Here is a 17,914-nt window from a genome sequence, read left to right as displayed (position 1 = left end):
CTGTGTGCGCTAAGTGGAATGTTATTGTGTAGTATGCGGGTGCATGCTTCTTGTGAGTCAGTATAGATGTTAAGGGGACTGTGTGGGGATGCATGGTGGACAATGGCTTTTCCGATAGCGTAGGTTTCTGCTTCTGTGCTATTAAGGCAGGGGCATACGTCGGAGGAGGAGAAGCGAGCCTCGCACGTACTTACTGCCCAGGCCCAGATGTTCTTAGTAGGGTGGCATGCCGAGTTCGTGAAAACATGTTTTTCATCAAGGGCTCTAGTGATCTTTTTCGAAAAATATTTGGCTCGGATTTGTCGTCTTTCGTCGTTTTTGCGAGCCGCCATGTGCCTAGGTATTGGTGCTACAGTGAGCGGGCATGGTCTTCGCGGGGAATGGCTAGGTTTGCCGTGATTGCCTGATGGGCGGAAAATCCCAAAGAACATTCCCTGCCTGGTTGGGTGTTCCGAAGCCGTATTAGTTGATTGTGGCGATGGGCCGCGATGATTTCCTTGCACGTAACATAGAGCCCCGTGTACTCTATGTGGGTGTTCGCCTTGCAGATAGGAACACCTAAAGCAAATTTAGTCGTCTTTCGAATGAGAGCGTTAATCCTCTCGTGATGTTGATTTGTGAGAGTGCAGTACGGTAGCGCGTATCTAATTCGGGAGATAATAAGAACATCTTGCAGTTTTAGTATATCAGCTTCCTTCAGGCCGTGGTTTCGATTTGCAATTCTTCTGCAGACACTGAGTAATTGCGCTCCTTGTCTTAATATATGCGCTACCGCAGAGTCTGCTTTGCCATTGCTTTGGATGTGGAGTCCCAGTATCTCAATCTCCTTGCTGGTTTGGATGGGTTGGTTGTCTAAGTGCAGTTGAATACTTGGAGGATTCCATCGTGGGTGGTGAACTGGCAGGAGTTAGGACTTTTCAGGGCTGCATTGAAGACCGATTTCTTTGGCGGCTGAGCTGATGGCGAGAAGGGCTGTTTGTAGAGTGTCTTGAATTTGTCCTGGGGAGCCTTTCGAGGTCCAAATCGTGATGTCGTCCGCATATATGAGGTGTTGGAGGTCGGGTATATTCTTCAAGGCCCTGTGGATTCTTAGCGTGGCCAACGTGAACAGTGTCGGGGAGATCACTTCTCCTTGGGGAATTCCTCGTTGTGGGTGTGGGATAGTAGGCGTTTGGTGGTCTCCTACCCGTAGGGCCAGTTTGCGTTCCCTGAGGAAGTCCCGGATGTAGTTATACATCTTTGGCCCACATTTTGTAGCCTCCAATTCGCGTAGAATTGCATCGTGGGCTATGTTATCGAAGGCTTTCTGTAGGTCCACTGCCACGATGGCTTTGAGTTGCGCCGAGCTGGGATCTTTTGTGACGTCTTCATATAGGGCCAGCAGGGCGTCCTGGGTCGACAGTTTGGGCCGAAAGCCAAGTAAATTGTATGGGAGGTGGTGAGCGTCTTCCAGGTGGTCCTGAAGTCGTCTAAGAGCCATCCTCTCTAATAGTTTTCCCGCATTGGAGGTTAGAGTGATGGGTCTGAGGTTTGTGGTGGTGATGGGTTTTCCGGGCTTTGGTATGAAGATCATCTGGCCCGTTTTCCACTCCTCGTGGAGCGGAATTTTGCCGGCCCAAATGTCATTAATTTTTCTAGGAGAAATTCCTGATCGGCATCGCTAAGGTTGCGGAGGGCTGGAGTGGTGATCTGATCAGGCCCTGGGGTTTTGAAGCCTTTGCAGGTGTTGATGGCCACTTTGAGTTCATTCATTATGAAGGGTGCGTCCATGTATTCGTTTTCAGGACCTTGATAGTCTACATACTTGGGGGAGGCCATTGGTGGAATATGTTTTTGCCGGATTTCTGTAAAGAGTTTTTGCGGCTCTTCGTGTTCAATGATCAGTTGGGCTATTTTTTGAGTGCCCACTCTCTTGGAAATTGCTGGATTGAGCAGGTGTCTTAAGTAGCTGCCATGTCTTCTTCATACTAAGCGTTTCTTGAAGGCTGCCGCATAGATCCGACCATTGCTGCGCTAATAATTTTGAAGTATATTGATGAACGTAATTGTTCAGTTTGTTGATACGAATACGGAGTGAGCGATTCGTTTTGTTCCTTTTCCAGCGTTTTGTTAAGCTATGCCGAGCTTGCCAGCAGTGAAGTAAATGTTTGTCGGCAGCGGGTTCCCCTTCGTGTTGTACTGGATATTGCGTAAATTTTTTCCACGCCCTTTTGAGCTGATCGGTCCACTCTGTGATGTCTTTTGCTGAGACTTGCGAGCGGGTGGCTCTGACTTTGTCCCAGTCGGTGAGTTGTTGTCGTCTCCACTTGATACGAGGTGGTGCAAAGTCGATGTCTATTAGGATCATGTTATGATCACTACCGAGATGTTCTTGTGTGTTGTACCATCGGATGTGTAGGCCTGCAGTGGAGAACGTCAGGTCGGGCGACGTATAGCGCTCTACCGAGTTCCCGTGACGTGTGGGCTCATGGAGGTCGTTGTGCAGCACGTACTGATTGGCAGTGGTGTGTTTCACCAGTAGTGCTCCTTTCTTCGTATCTCTGATGTATCCCCAGGAGGTGTGGGGCGCGTTGAAGTCGCCGAGCAATACATGTGTATAGGGGCTTCCTAATGGGAGGAGATGGCAGTTGGTGTTTAGGGGGGCTGTAGATATTCGTAATTATTAGCATCTGCTTGGGAGGGCCGATTTGTAATGTGAGCACATGCTCGTCATGATGAGTGATGTGAGCTAAGAGCTGCTTGCTCGTCAACATTGCAAGATTGGGGTCGTATTGATGCGTTACGTATCCTCTGATGTTCGGTGTTTTGCCTGGTTCTTGAAGGGCGATGGTGTACGGTGTTTTATCTTGTGTGTGAAGCCATGCGGTGAGCTCTCCTTTTTTCTTCGGTAGGCCTCGGCAATTCCATTGTAGACTCTAAGCGGTTGTGCCACCATGTTGTTGCTGAAGAATGCGTAGAATGGAATCCATCTTTGATTCGAGGTTATTGATACGTTGTAAGAATATGGCGTTTATTTCTTCTTGTTTTTGGATGGACGACAGGATGGATTCGAGTTCAGTTTGCTTTTGTTGAAGGATGCAATTTTCCCTCTTTATCTCTTGTACGGATGCAGTGAGTGTCTCTATAGCGGACTGGATGGAAACAATGGCTTTCTGAATGGAATCTAGCATTGGGGAAGTCATGTCTTGCGTAGGCTCTTCCCGTGTTCGCTTCTGCGATATGTGCTCTGTGTCCATCGGAGTGATGTGCTGGCTGTACGCAGAGCTTTCATATATCGGTGGCGCTTGAGATGTTGGTACATTTTCGGTTTGTGGATGCATTGGACTAGGTACTTGCGGTGGGTTGGGCGCACTTGGTGGTAGTGATGGCGTGCGGGACTTCTTAGCAGGTGGAGGAAGTTGCGGAAAATGTTCTGCTGTATCGGGCGGTGGTGTTTGTTCCTGTGTTTTTGTTAGGGGTCCGAAGGGGTTGTGTAGTTTTGTGAATGCTGCCGGTCGAATAACTTGTGCGTAGCTAAGTCCGTTGGGGCGCTTCGAGGAGTTAGGTGTAGAGTTTTGTCTACTGTCAGGATTGTTGTGCCGTTCGGCCTGCGCTTGCTGGAATTTTCGGGTGGCTAATCGTTTTGCATACTCTTGTTTTCGAGTAATTTTGCTTGATTCGATACGAGCCGGGCATAATTCATCCAGTGCTGAGTGGGGGCCAGAGCAGTTAATGCACTTCGTAATGCAATTGTGTGCTCCCGATTTGTTCTGAAAGCCGCATTCAGGGCATCTCTCTGTCAGCTGAGTACAAACATCCTGTCGGTGGCCCAACGCTAGACATTTGTAGCACTGTTGCACCTTTGGGCGATGAGTGTAGCATCGTATTTGTGTGTACTTGTATCGGACGGTGGTAGGGACGTAAGTGCCTTGAAATGTAATCAAGGCTGAAGTGGTTTGTCCCATCATACGTGCGGCCAAGATTTGATATCCTGGGGCTGATAAATTGCGGAGTAGTGTGTCCGAAGGGGTGTTGGCTGGAATTTGGTGAATCACTCCTCGACACGTGTCGCGGTCTGCTGCGTGGTATACGCTCACTGGGTACAGCTGGCCAGAAAACTGTTTTACCCGCAGTAGTTTCTCTTTTGCGGTAACGGAGTGAGTGATTATAACAATTATGTTCTTCATGGCTTCTACTTGCATGGTGGTGTTAGCCGATTCATTCGGGGCAAGCTGAGCAGTCAGGCCTAGCTTCTGTGTCACACTGATGGGACTATGTGAGGCAAGCGCAAGGGTACCCCCTGCCCGTAAAATCAATTTGGTGGCCCTCACCTGTTGGTCCTTGGCGAGGGGATGGTGCCATCCGTTTTCGTCCAGTCGGTAGTACCTTTTTGGGGCCATGGCAGTCCTCGCTCGAGTTGGCGTAGTCGGCACTGCCGTGGTCGGGTCGGCGTCATGGAGGTTGACCGAGTGGGCTTTCAACGTGCAGGGTCGAAAATTGGCTTTAAAAATCCAACTTTTCGGCGAAACCGGAAAATTTGTGTGTCATCTTGTTCAGGAAGGTGTCCTGAGTCTTCTGGTTCCGATGGTTTTAGCTGATGGTCAAAATGTCTGGGCGATTTCGGTGGATAAAGACGGAGCGATGTGAAGACGCGTCCAGCGCTCCGAGCTCTCGCACGTGCTCCTCCTGCTGTGTTGAGACTGTGGGACCAGCAACCGCAGCGGTTACGGGCTGTTCGGATCCCCGAAAACTCTGAGAGGCTGCGGCGATGGTTGCAGAACGTTAATCGTAAAGACTGGGCGCCTGGAAACGTGCGGAGTTATGCGAGGTAAGTGAACAGTTAGGAAACGATGTGTCGTGCATGTTTCTAGAGCGCTTGGTAGTACAGGTATCATGGTAACCACGCGCGCCTTCGTCGCACTGTTTAGGTGTGAAATTCGCTCCGCTGAATTAGTGAAAGAAAGTGAGCGCTGTAAAACACGCCTCACGCAATTCAATAAAAAAAAACGGAAGAATTGAAACCGAGCAGGTTCGTTCGTAATATTATGCGGACATGACTCTAGTTACCGCCACCACGTTGTCCCCGAGATCTAGTAAAAAATCTTCGGTCTGCATATCTAGCACGCTTCCTGGCCTTGATGTAAGCATGAATGGCATGTGGACAGTTAAAAGCGTACTAAGGGTTTTTTTTTTTCGGTGCGGGGGGTTGGGTTCTAGCGTTCCGAACAGACGGAATGCTAAGTACTGCCGGAAATGACGCCGATTAGACACCGTTTCCCGTCTGGGAATTTGGCGTAAAGGTAACGCCTTTTCTTGCGGACGTCGCGGCTTCGATTCCTCCGTGGTTTTTATTTATTTTTTTTGTGGCCGTGGCTAGCTTTTTGTAGTAGCTATGCTTCATTCACGCTTTACAGTTGACGCGGTGAGAGCAGTCGGTCTTGATTTTTACTCAACCGGCCGAACCGCAACCGCTCACTGAAGCCACGGTTGACATATCCATCGCTAACGTCTGATCATATGTAATTAGTGACAGTGATTGTAAATTAACAGTAACTCTGGCTAGTCAGTGAGCGGAAGCGGTTTTACCGGCTGGGTAAAAAAATTGGTCGGGCTCGAGCGGTGTCCGCCGCCGCTGTAGCCCCGCCGTGCGTGGGAATAAAGGAAACGGAGAGGAGCGTGTTTCGAAGGGTGTGACAGCGGAACCTAGCCATCCTTATGTGCTAGCTCGGGGCTACCCCACTGCGGGACACAAGCGCAGACACCGAAACAATCCGGCATGTGAGCTTAGTAATTCCCATTTAAACTAAATTAAACTAATTTAACTAAACAGTTTCGTAACTTTGAGAATTGCGAGAAAGCTGACGAAACTTTTATAATCGCTAAATATCAGAACCACTTCATCCATTCGTCTTTTGTAATACCTCTTAAAACACAACACAATTGGTATTCAGCAATTTAGAAAACGCGGTCCCATTCGTGACAAGCAGTGCGCAAAAGGTGACGTTTCTCTAGTGGCCCGATGTCTAAGTGTTCTCGAAATTTTGTTTTTCCGCCCTGCAAACCAATCCTTAACGCATCTTTGCCGTACGACCACTTAATTCCGTCGGGTCCAGGTTACCCAGGAGGTGCTGTCGAACAAGTTAATCAAACCGTGCGAAGTAAGCGCGCAGTGGACGCGAAGCTGCGCCAAAACAGGCCCTACACTTTCGCTAAAGCAGACGACAAAGCCGACGGAAGGGTGCTGTTGTATTGTAATTATATTCCGCCACGACAGATGGCGCTGCAATCTGTTATCTATATCTGTTATCTAGAGTGCTAAAGAGTAGTCGACCTGTTCGGACATGCTTTTCTGGTGCTCCGACAACAGCGTGTTTCTACAGTGAAGGACAACGAAACGGCAGAGACAGCGGAGGACAGCCGAAGCTGAGTATTTACCTGCACGGTTCTTTCCCGTTGTGTCGGGTTTTTCAGCCGAGATGACACGTAGAAAGCTAGTACAGTGTGGTAGCTGTCCGCGGCAGGTAGACGCAGAGAAGTTTCAGCGGGATGGCGGCGAGGCAGACGAAGGTATGGTGGCTAGACTGGGAGGTGAGAGTACCGGCCACTTCCGAATGTAGCAAGCGATCATGCCAGCAGCGGCGGCGCTGCTGTCGATACTTAGATCACGCCCGCGGTATACCCGGTATACCCGCAGCGCGGGTCGCGACGTTTCGCGCTTTGCGGCTGCTGCCGTGCGATCTTTTCGCTTGCGTTTTCTTGTTTTATTCGCATCGAACTGCATGCTACAACTTTTTGACCCTTGTACATGACATGAGCTGTGAACTAAAAACCGCTGGACCTGATTGAACCACGAAGCGACGTTCAGAAAAATGTGCGGAGGAACAGGTCTTCGAATGCTCTTGCAATACGGTTACTAGCTTCAACTTAAGGTTTCGGCAACTACTAAGGCCCCTGGCCCGTATCCGGATGACTAGAGCACAGGAATGGACTGAGAGAGGACTTTGTTTGCTGTTCAAGAAGCCTGCTGTATTAAAGTATACGCGTATTTTCCTTATATTTGACCATTACCATCTATTTATGCGTGTCAAAATAAACGCCTGAAAAATGTTTTAACAGCTGTCGAGGACAACCTGCGTGCCTTTCCTTTGCTTTCAAGCTGTCAAGCTGGAAAAAAAAAACAGTACACAGGAAACGTGGCAGCAGCAGTACAAAAAAAAAAGGGATTTTTATTGCAGGATCAGATAGACATTGACTTGTCAATCCCAGGCAATAAGACCAAAGGGTGACATGATAGCTTAGGATAAAAAAACTTCTGAAAACCGTCAATGATAAAGGCAAAAGAAAGTACAGTCAATGATAAATGTTCAGGGAACTAATGCTGAAAGTGCCACAGCACACTCAAGTAACACGCCTCAGCTTGAGGTGGCGCATTTTTTGCCTCTTCCCCTCCCTGGAATTATTCTCCGCTTGGACTATAAAATGAAGCCTGGTTAGAGTGTAGAATTTTATGACTGTGTTTGTCGATTCTTCGTTGTGTTTGCCACAGCCAACCATATTTAGCCTGTTTGTACCCAAGCATGAAATCAAGTCTGTCATGCTATCTGCCTTTTGCCTGTTAAAACTGAAGCAACGCGTGAACGAGTCCTCCAGCTTTACAATTAGCTGCTGAAGTTCTGCCGATGGGTACAGCAGCCGCCTTTGTCCACCTCCTTCGTCAAGCAGGCTTCATCTGGAAGTGCTTCGCTAGCTGGCAGAAGTAATGCCCTCGAGCAGTCGTCACACCTAGTTTTTTTAGCATCTTCCGAGCAACATAGCCCGCGACATTGTAGGTGACCCGAGAGTCGCTCTTTGTCGAGACAGTGGCATCATGATCCCTTAATAAGTCGCATGATTCCAGCACCTCATTGACTGCATTCAGGCACCCAACTTCCATAAGCTCATCCAGTTTTCCTTGAATTTGTTTTGGCCTTTCACTGCTTTTAGACAGCAGGCTGCTTACCAGTGCAGGCGCAACATTGCCATTTGCTGGAGCTTTCGCCAAACTACAAAACGACAGAGAATTTACAGACAGCAAGAACTGCGACGGGGTAGGATGGTCATTGCTCCCAGACATTTGCCTTAATATGCCGAACAAATTTTCTAACGGATCCTGAATTAGACGAGCGGTCAATAGGTACTTGTAGCCAAGCTTTGTAGTGACATAATCAAAGAGGGACAACGTGCTGGCTAGTGTCACCCGAAGACCTTATGTAGTGCCAGGTGTAAGGAAGCCTAGCTTCCCAACATGTGCCTCCCAAGCATCTAGGTATACTAGAAAACTCTTCACCTCAGTGCGACTTATTGACCCGATGCGCATAGCACCACGGCTACACCTGGGTGTCATGGCTGCTGTGAGCTTCGACATCCGTCTTACAAAGGATGCTGTTGCTGAACTGGATCCGTGACCGCATATTCTTTCGACGTCATCACAATAGGCGTACAACCCTCTCAGCACCTCGTCGCTAAAAAGTGAAAAGGCGAAGTTCACTTTTATCTTTTCGAACCCGTTCGGTCCAATAACCGCCTTTGTCACATGAGGCATTGCTTTGAGCCTCACAGCATCCCGGTTGTCACATTTCCAGGCTTCTTTTACAACATCCATTCGGACGTACCATTCTGGTATATGAAGGCCTGTGGACGCAATAGAGTTACGCACACACTTAACCAAGTGGTGGAAGTCTGACAAAAAGTGCAAACTTCTGTTGTCGTCTGCAGGGTGCTGAACCTTGCAGACCGTTTTGTCAGCTGCTCCTCTTATACCAAACGACCGCCACATGCTGCGGTTCCAGGACGCAGCATCCGTCGTCACAAAATCCACTAACAGGCCGGCCCTTTCTGCTGCCAGCGTGGCGTCAACGATGATCTTACAGAGCACTTCGGCCTTCACGTTGCTGTGCGACCCGAAGACGCCAAGGATCTGCTGGAAATTGCCGGAAAAGGGCTGGAACAGTACCACCAGACCATGGTCGCAGGTCTCCGTGTTCTGATCCGTGGAGGTGTAAGGACCAAGGTCCACGAAGCCTTCAATACGCCCAGGAGGCGCTGCGGTCGCCGAGGTGAGCGAACGCACCTCACATCGGCTCCGACGATTATACTACTTTTCGGAGGACCAACCCGCCTCAGCTGTCCCAAACCTGTACGTACGCGTTCCTTTTAACGTCCGGAGCACGTCGATACCAGATTTGGGCATTTTCGCCCATCTCTGGCCGATTTACGAGTGTTTTTCTCGAGTGAGGCGAGGCCGCCGGGCTAAGCCTAACGAGGGATACGACGACTCCGAGCATGGCGCCGGCCACGTCGACGGCCGCCGCCACGAGCGACGCCTCTGGCCCCGCCCCGACAGGGGCCGCGGGCCACCACGTCGCAGAAGACGCCTACGAAAATTCCACGGAAATGGATACGACACCTGCCGACTCTCCTCGCCGACGACGGCCCAGCCTGGATCGCAGCTCGGGGAGGACGGCCATTACGGTTCCCGGCACCGACGACGACGCCGCCCCGGGCAACAGGGACCGCGCCGGGTGGATTCAAGTTGTCCCCCTGCGCCGACGCAAGAACCAAGCGGGCAAGCAAGGGACCCATCCGCAGCAGGCCCCTTCGCCCACCGGTAAGCCGAGCCCCGACTCCGCTTCACAACCCCGCACGCCCCGGCAGCCCACGCGGGCGCAGTTCGCTAACAAAGTCAACGCGGTCATGACGAAGACAGCCAGGATGCCCAATTTCGCTTCCCGTGACGAGAACAGGGTGGTCGTTCGACCACGTGGCGGCCTCGTGGTAGGCAAGGTGCTACTGACCGACCTGCGGAGAGCCGTTTTCGCGGCGGCAGGCGTGGACGCGGCGGCCATGGAGGAAGACTCCATGTCGCCCAACGCGGCCCAGAACATTTTGGTGATTAGCACGCCCAGCGAGGAGCGCACCTTGCAGTACGAGCTGATCCAGGAAATCGCGATCGGAGGCGCGACATACGAGGCCTACGCGTACCGGGCGGCGCCGGAGGACTCGTCCCGGGGCGTCATCCGCGGCGTCGGGCTCGAAGACACGGCGGAAGATATCCACCGCTTCGTGGTCAACAGACACAACCCCACGGCGATGGACGCCCACCGCCTCGGCAAGTCCACGGCCGTCGTCATTCTCTTCGACGGCGGGAAGGTACCGTCCTATGTCAGGTACGGCGGAATGATTACGAGGTGCTACCTCTACCGGCAACACAGAGAGGTGTGCAAGACGTGCGGCCAAGTCGGCCATCGAAAGGACGTGTGTCCCACCCCCACCGCCCGGGTCTGTTTCGCCTGCGGCCAGCGGAACCCGGGGCCAGGCCACGAGCAACGCTGCAAGCCCAACTGCAAGCTCTGCGGCGGCCCGCACACCACGGGCACCAAGAGCTGCAAGAATAAGTTCAAGACCCCGTTTCAAGTCAAGAAGCGACAGTGGCAACGCAAGCTCGACGAGGAGCAAGCGAAGTCGGCACCGCCGCCGCCGGCGCTGAAGGTCAGGATTTCTAGAAGAGACGATTTCCCGGAGCTCGACCAGCGCGCGGCGCGCGGCGGCAGCCGGGAGAAGAGCCGCGACAGGAGCGCGTCCGGCGTGGCGCGCGGAGATAGGCGCAGAGACCTGTCACGTGGCCCCACATGGGCGACGGTCGCCGTCGGCGGCGCAACTGCGTCGTCGCGGCTAAGGTCGCGGCGGCGGTCCAAGTCCGCGCGGCGCAAGAGATCGGCGTCCAGGGGAAGGCGAGCGAGCCGCTCCGGTTCGCGCCACAACAGCACGAGGCGGCCGGCCGCGAAGCCTAACGGATCGGAGAACGCGGAGCTACGCGAGATGGTGAAGGAAATGCGTGCGACGATCCACGAACAGCGCATCACGATCGAGCGGCTCTCCAAGCAGCTAGAAGAGCTATGGGGACTGCCGAAGAAGGGGTGGGAGAAGGCGAAGGCCGCTCCCGCCTCCGAGGCCCCGAAGCCTACTTCGACCACGGCGGCGCGCCCCGCGCAGGGGTAGGCTCCGCGGCCGCAACCCCAGCGACAACAGGCGGCACGGGAACCCACCCCCGGGCAGCGACAGGAACCGCAGCAGCCGTCTCCGGCGGCAAGCCAGACCTCCCCGACCCCTCTCAAGAGACGGGTGCAGGAGTGCGAAGAGCGCGAAGAATCCGAAGAAGAGATCGATGCGGACGAGGACGACGCGGAGTCAGTCGTCTCGTCGGCGTCGGCGAAGGCGACCGGCGCCGCGAAGACACCGGGCTACGCGGGTCTGAGTAACCGCTGCCGTCGCCTGGAGAACCAGATGAACCGCTGGGGCAAGGATCTGGAGAACATGGAGAAGCGGCTCACCAACAGGATCGACCGAGCCCTCAACCAAATGATGCAGCAAGTCAACCAGGCCGTCGGCCAGATGACCCAGCTACAGCAGCAGCTGCAGCAACAATTCAGTCCCGAAAACATGAAGACGCTCGAGATGAACGCCATACAAGAACACTTCGACAACGGAGCCTCTCAGCAACATTCGCCATGACGAGCCGCGACCGCACGACCCTGAAGATCTGGCACTGGAACGCCAACGGCTTCCGGTGCCGGAAGGCAGTCCTGCAACAGCACCTGCGCTCCCTGACCGCGCCGGACCTCCCCGAGGTGATCATGGTGCAAGAAACGCACGCCGAAGACGCGAACGCGACGTCCCTGCCGGGTTACAGAGCGCACGCCAGCCCGCCGAGCGCCCGCGCTTGCGGGAAGGGCGCGGCGCAAGGAGTGTGCACGTTCGTCCGCAAGGGCATCGCCTTCGTCAAACACGAGAATTTCCTGGGCGGCCGCGGCAGTTCCATCGAGCACTGTGTGACCGAACTGGCAATAGTCACGGGCAGACGGAAGAAGCGGGCGACGGGCACCGCCGTCCTCGTCGTGAACGTATACAGCAACCCGCAGCACCGCCAGCAAAAGTTCCGGGCGCTGCTGCACAAGGCTCGCAACGCGGTCTCCGGGCAGAGGGACGCGGCGGTCGTCGTGTGCGGCGACTTCAACGCCCAGCACCGGGAGCTCGGGTACACGGCGACGTCGGCCAAGGGCAGAAGCCTGCTGGAAGATGCCGCCGAGGCCGGTTACGTGCTGCTCACGGACCCGTCGCACCCGACGCGCATCGGCACGTCGACGGCCCGGGACACCAACCCGGACCTTTCCTTCGCGCTCCTGCCGGGCGACAGGACGGCGCGGTGGAGGAACACGGGCCACAACCTGGGAAGCGACCACTACATCGTCGAGGTGACGGTGCCGCTCCGCTCCGGCGACGACGGGGACGGCGGCGGCGCCGGCCGTGTCCAGCACCGCCTGACCGACTGGCACCGGTTCCGGAAAGCGGAGCTGGGCGAGATCGAGAACATCGAGGAGTGGACGGAGGGTCTCGTGGCCGCAGCCGAGGGGGCGACGGCGACGATCGAGACGACGGAGGACACGCCGCGCATGGATCCCCGCCTCGCGCACCTGCTCGAGGCGCGGCGGTCGCTGCAGCTGCGCTGGAAGCGCCAACGTCACAATCGCGCGCTGCGCAAGCGCGTGGCGGTGCTCGGCCGGGAGATCGAGAAATACAGCCGCCAGCTGTGCGCGCAGCAGTGGTACGAGCTTTGCGGCGAGGCAGACGGGCAGCTCCACCGGGGCGGCACCTGGAAGCTGCTGCGGCACCTTATGGACGAGAGCAAGAGCAAGGAGTATCACCGTCACCGCATGGCGCAGATCCTGTACACCGCGACCAAGAAGCTGGGGGAAGAGGAGGTGCACAAGCGTCTGAACGAGCAGTACCTCCCGGCCACCCCTCACGAAACGCATGCCGACTACGCCGGGCCGCCGAACGCCGCCCTCGACCGGGACTTCGAGGAGTGGGAGGTCCGCCAGGCGACCCGCTCCCTGAACTGCCGCTCGGCCGCGGGCCCGGATCGCGCGACCAACAAGGCGCTGCGCAACCTGAATGACGCGGCGGTGGTGACGCTGACCAAGTACTTCAACGAGTGCTGGAGATCGGGCAGCCTTCCCAAGCAGTGGAAGAAGGCCAAGACCATCCTGCTTCCCAAACCGAACAAGCCGCCGGGCATCGAGAACCTGCGCCCCATCTCGCTCACGTCGTGCGTGGGCAAGGTGCTGGAGCACGTCTTGAACGCCCGGTGGCAGCGGTTCCTGGAGGACAACGAGCTGTATCCCGAGGCGATGCTGGGCTTCCGCGCGAGGCTCGGCACGCAGGACGCCATGCTGCTGCTGCAACACGAGGTGCTGGCGCTCCCGGAGGGGCCCACGGCGGACAACCGAGCGATCCTGAGCCTGGACTTGCAGAGCGCCTTCGATAAGGTGCGGCACTCTGCGATCCTGGCCCAGGTGTCGCGCCTCGGCCTGGGGCGCAGGTCCTACGACTACATCCGAGCCTTCCTGTCCCGGCGCACGGCGCGGCTGGAGGTCGGGGGCACGCAACTGGAGGAGCGCGAGCTCGGAAGCACCGGCACTCCGCAGGGCTCGGTCATCTCGCCGCTCCTGTTCAACCTGGTGACGATCGGCGTGGCCCGGCGCCTGGACGAGCTCCCGGACGTCCGGTACTCGATCTACGCCGACGACATCACCCTGTGGGTCACGGGAGGCAGTGACGGCCACATCGAGTCGACGCTGCAGGAGGCGGTACGCACCATCGAGGCCGGCCTGGCGGGCACGGGTCTGCGGTGCTCGCCGCAAAAATCGCAGCTGCTAATCCTGCCCCCACCGGGCCGGTATCGAAAGCGCGCCGCCGCCGAGGCGGAGCGCAACATCGTCGTACGAGCGGCAGACGGCACGGCCATCCCGACGGTCCCCAGCGTTCGAGTCCTGGGCATGCACGTGGACGCGAACCGCGGCAACGGCACCACGATCGAGAAGATGATCACGAAGATGGGCATAGCCACGCGCCTCGTGAAGCGGATCTCCACGCGTTCGAGGGGGATGCGCGAGGCCAGCCTCCTCCGACTGCTGCAGGCCTTCGTGGTGAGCCACGTGGCCTACGTGGGCGCCTTTCACCAGTGGAAGGCGCAAGAACGGGAGCGCATCGACGCTGCCATCCGCAAGTCCTACCGGGCGGCCCTGGGCCTCCTGAACGGCACGAGCAACGCCGCCCTCCTGTCCCTGGGGGTCCACAACACCCTGGCGGAGATCAGCGAAGCGCAGCGTGTATCGCAGCTGGAGCGCCTGGGCAGCACCACGTCCGGGCGCAAAATCCTGCAACGGGTGGGCCTCCGCCCGCCCCTCGGTCCCGCGGCGGAAGACGAGCTGGTCCCGCTGCGAGACGACATAGCACGCCGTATCGTAGTGCCTCCGCTCCCGAGGAACGTGGACCCGGAGCGAAACGTCGAACGCCGGTCGGCGCGGGCGCGCGCGCTCGCCAGAACGTACAACGAGGACGAGGGAGCGGTGTTCGTGGACGCGGCCAAGCACCGCGAGCGGGCCGACACCTTCGTGGCGGTGGTCCTGAAGGCCACCTCGGGAGACCTGCTCAACGCCGGGAGCGTGCGGGCCGCGACCGTCCGGCAGGCCGAGGAGGCGGCGATCGCCTTAGCCCTAACCCTGCCCGGCACGCGGACCGTCCTCAGCGACTCCAAGTCGGCGATCTCCAACTTCGCGAGGGGCACGGTGTGCAGGAGCACCGCGCGGCTCCTCTCTCGGATCCGGGAGGGGGCCGCCAACAGCACGAGCATCCGGTGGTTCCCGGCCCACGCGGGCCGGGAGCTGCCCAACGGCCACCACAACCGCAACGAAGAGGCGGACGCCGCGGCCCGAGTCCTCGCCACGTGCCGGACCGCGCCCCCCCGCCTCGACCGAACCCCGGAAGACTCCGGGGAGGAAGCAGACGACGACCACGACGAAGACGCAGGGGAGCCCCTCGTCGCCTACGGCGAAGTGCTCAGGTGGTACAGACGCGAAAGAGGGACTTTTCCGCCTCCACACCCCGGCCTGTCCCGAGAGGAGGCGGTGCTCCTGCGGCAGTTACAGACCGAGACCGTGCTCACGCCGGCGCTGGCGCGCCACGTGTACCCGGAACTCTACGAGCGGACCGAGTGCTGTGTGTGTGCGCGAGTGCCCGCGGACCTGGCCCACATCATGTGGGGCTGCGACGAACAGTGCGCGCGCGACGGAGGCGACCGCCTCCCGCCGGACATTCGTGAGTTGATCGGCTCCCCGGAGCACGGCAACCAGCTCAGGGCAGTCCAGCGGCTCGAGGAAGCTCTGGCGCTGCAACGGCGAAAGGAAAGCCAGCGCCCCTCGCCTCCCGGCCCCCGCGAGGGTCGAGCGGACAGCGACGGCGCGGGCGATCCGAGTAACCCGCGCGGCCGGCCGGGCACGACGCCTCGGGCTCCGCCCGCTACCTAGCGCAGGTAGTTAGACGAGGTGCGGCGAAGCCCTGCGTGGCCTGACCCGCACCTTTCTCGCAGGATGAATCAATACAGGTCATTTCTCTCTCTCTCTCTCTCTCTCAATACGCCCATTGCTTGTCACTTTCAGGCAACCCGACAACTTCATTTCATCAATCAAGATGCCTCCATGCCTTTCAAACTCGTCCATGTCTTTGGTCTTCTCTGTGCTTGCCGCAAAAAAATTCTCGTTCACACCGAAAGAGCTGTTATAACCCTTCATGTACCTGTGCAGACCGCTCTTGCTGGGAAGCACCATTATATTGTGCCTTCGAATGTGTTCGTACAGCTTGGGGCTTTTTATCCTCATTAGGATGCACTCTAATACCCACTCCTGGCTGTACTTCATCCCCTGCGTTCCTTTTCTTTTGGAAGCTTCAAAGCATGCTTGTACCTGCTGTCGCTGCTTTTCAGGTAGTCCGGTGAGGCTCTCTTGAAGCTTCTCCTCCGACATAGCGGCATTGTTCTGCTTCATTTTTGCGATGTTGTTTTGGAGCTTACCAACCTTCGCCTTTTCGCGACGCAGCTGCAGGTTACGTTTGACGAGTTTTTTCGACACGCTGGCTGCAGATACCGTCATCTTCCTCCTCTTATAACTGGCTTGGTTCATTAAGAGTTTCCTCAGGTACCTGCACTGCACACATGGCCTTTCGTCTTGTGACACCCCTGGACAGCCTTTGCTGTGCAGCTTGTCTCCGTGCAGCCTACAGTTAGCTTGGCTGCGGTTTCGACGCTGTTCACTGGGCGCCAAGCTCTGCTCAAACCCAGGGCACACACACATTTGGTCAACAGAGCGAAGAAGATTTTCGACAGCTTCGGTGTCAGGCACGTCGACTTTCTTCACAGTTGCACCTTGCACGTACACGGAACAGTGATAGCGCGTACCCTCGGCCGAGCACAACACTAGCTTTCTAAAGCACACGCTATCACCAGCCAGCGCACAAACACTAAATGCGAGTGTTTTTTGCGCTTCCGCAAGAAAGTTTCTGGACCAACTTGCACTTGGAAGCTTTTCACCTTTCAAGTGGTCTAAATTTTCCATGGTGCAGGCGTCATGAAGCACTATTGGATCGTCTGTAGCCCCGGTTTCGTCGGTGCTGTCAGGCCCGTAAACAGTAGCTGCGCAGGGCGCACCGTCGTTTCCTTTCATTCGCTTGCCGAGCACTTCTCCTCTTGATGTCCTCGACTGCCTCTTTTCAGGCAATCTTTTTGACAGATACGTGGGTGTGTTAGGAAACAGTGTCGGTACTGCGTCCTCAGTGAGGCATGGTCGGCCGCGGGGAATCTTTACGACCTCGCCATTTACCACGTGGGTGTAGTTGCGCTCGATGAATCGTTGCTCAAAGCGCAGTTCACATAGCACCGATGTCTTATCCACGGGCTTGTCTGCACGTGGGATCACCCACTGCCAAACTTTAAACCTTTATTCATCACTGGGCGCAGCAAAGGTATATGCCTTCGTGCCTTTCTTCCTAGCGGAGACGTACCCTGATTTGCAACCGGGGGCGAAGCAGTGCGTTTGGAGCTTCCATTACGACGTTAGCGTTCACGGCACGTTAAAGTTACACCGCACAAACGAAATCATAGCAGATGGCACACAAACGCTCAGACCAGCCTCAAAGAATGCGCGCACAGCCAGTCAACAACGGAAAAGAGCAACACGGCCCGCACGGAGCTGGCCGAGAAGCGATCTGATGATGATGATGATGATGATTAAAGGCCTCCCCTTTGAATCGGGGTGATGGCGTGCGCCATCTAGCCTATCTTAGTAGTTTGAATTTAAATTTAGTCCCTCAATTCGGATTTCTTTTTAATTCTGCCCTGCCGCTACCCCTGGCTGGGCTGTTATTTTATCGACTTCCCTGCTTTTTTCCCACCAATACTCTAGCCGCTGCTTAGTAATACCTACTGCTGACCAGTTAATGTTTCCATCTATTGCGAAGCACAGTGCCTCAGGAAGTAGGACTTTCCCCCCAATTCTATCCGGCTGAATCTTTTGGCATCCTATTACTATGTGGTCGATTGTTTCTTTATCCCTGCCACATACAACACATGTCTCATCCTGGGACGAATATTTGCTCATGTAAGTTCGAGTTCTCAAGCAGCCAGCCCGCGCCTCAAAGAGCAACGCACTACCTTTATTGTTGTCATAAAAGTTCTCTTTCCGGATCTCTTTTTTGCTTGCTTTGTAAATTCCCAGCGATGCCTTCTTTTCCATCCTCTCTTTCCACATGAGCGTCTCTGTTTCCTTCACTTGCTTTTTAACTGCCCCCCCCCCTTGTTTATTTGCCGCGGTCAAGGTATATTTAGTCGCCAGCTTTCGCGTCCTCTTCCGCCATTGGGTGTCCACACTTTTAAGCTACACGTACCTGTGCACTCTGGCTACCCAGTTCTTCTCATCTAAATGTCTCAGCCGCTCCTCAAAACGTATCTTTGCGCTTCCCTCGCCTCAAATGAAGCCCAACCCATATCGCCTTGTACCGCCTCATT

This window comes from Haemaphysalis longicornis, unplaced genomic scaffold, assembly GCF_048455015.1.
Source record: "Haemaphysalis longicornis isolate Haplotype H1 unplaced genomic scaffold, Haemaphysalis longicornis Haplotype H1 scaffold_2, whole genome shotgun sequence".
Classification (NCBI taxonomy): Eukaryota; Metazoa; Arthropoda; class Arachnida; order Ixodida; family Ixodidae; genus Haemaphysalis; species Haemaphysalis longicornis.
Note: the sequence above shows the minus strand (reverse complement) of the source record.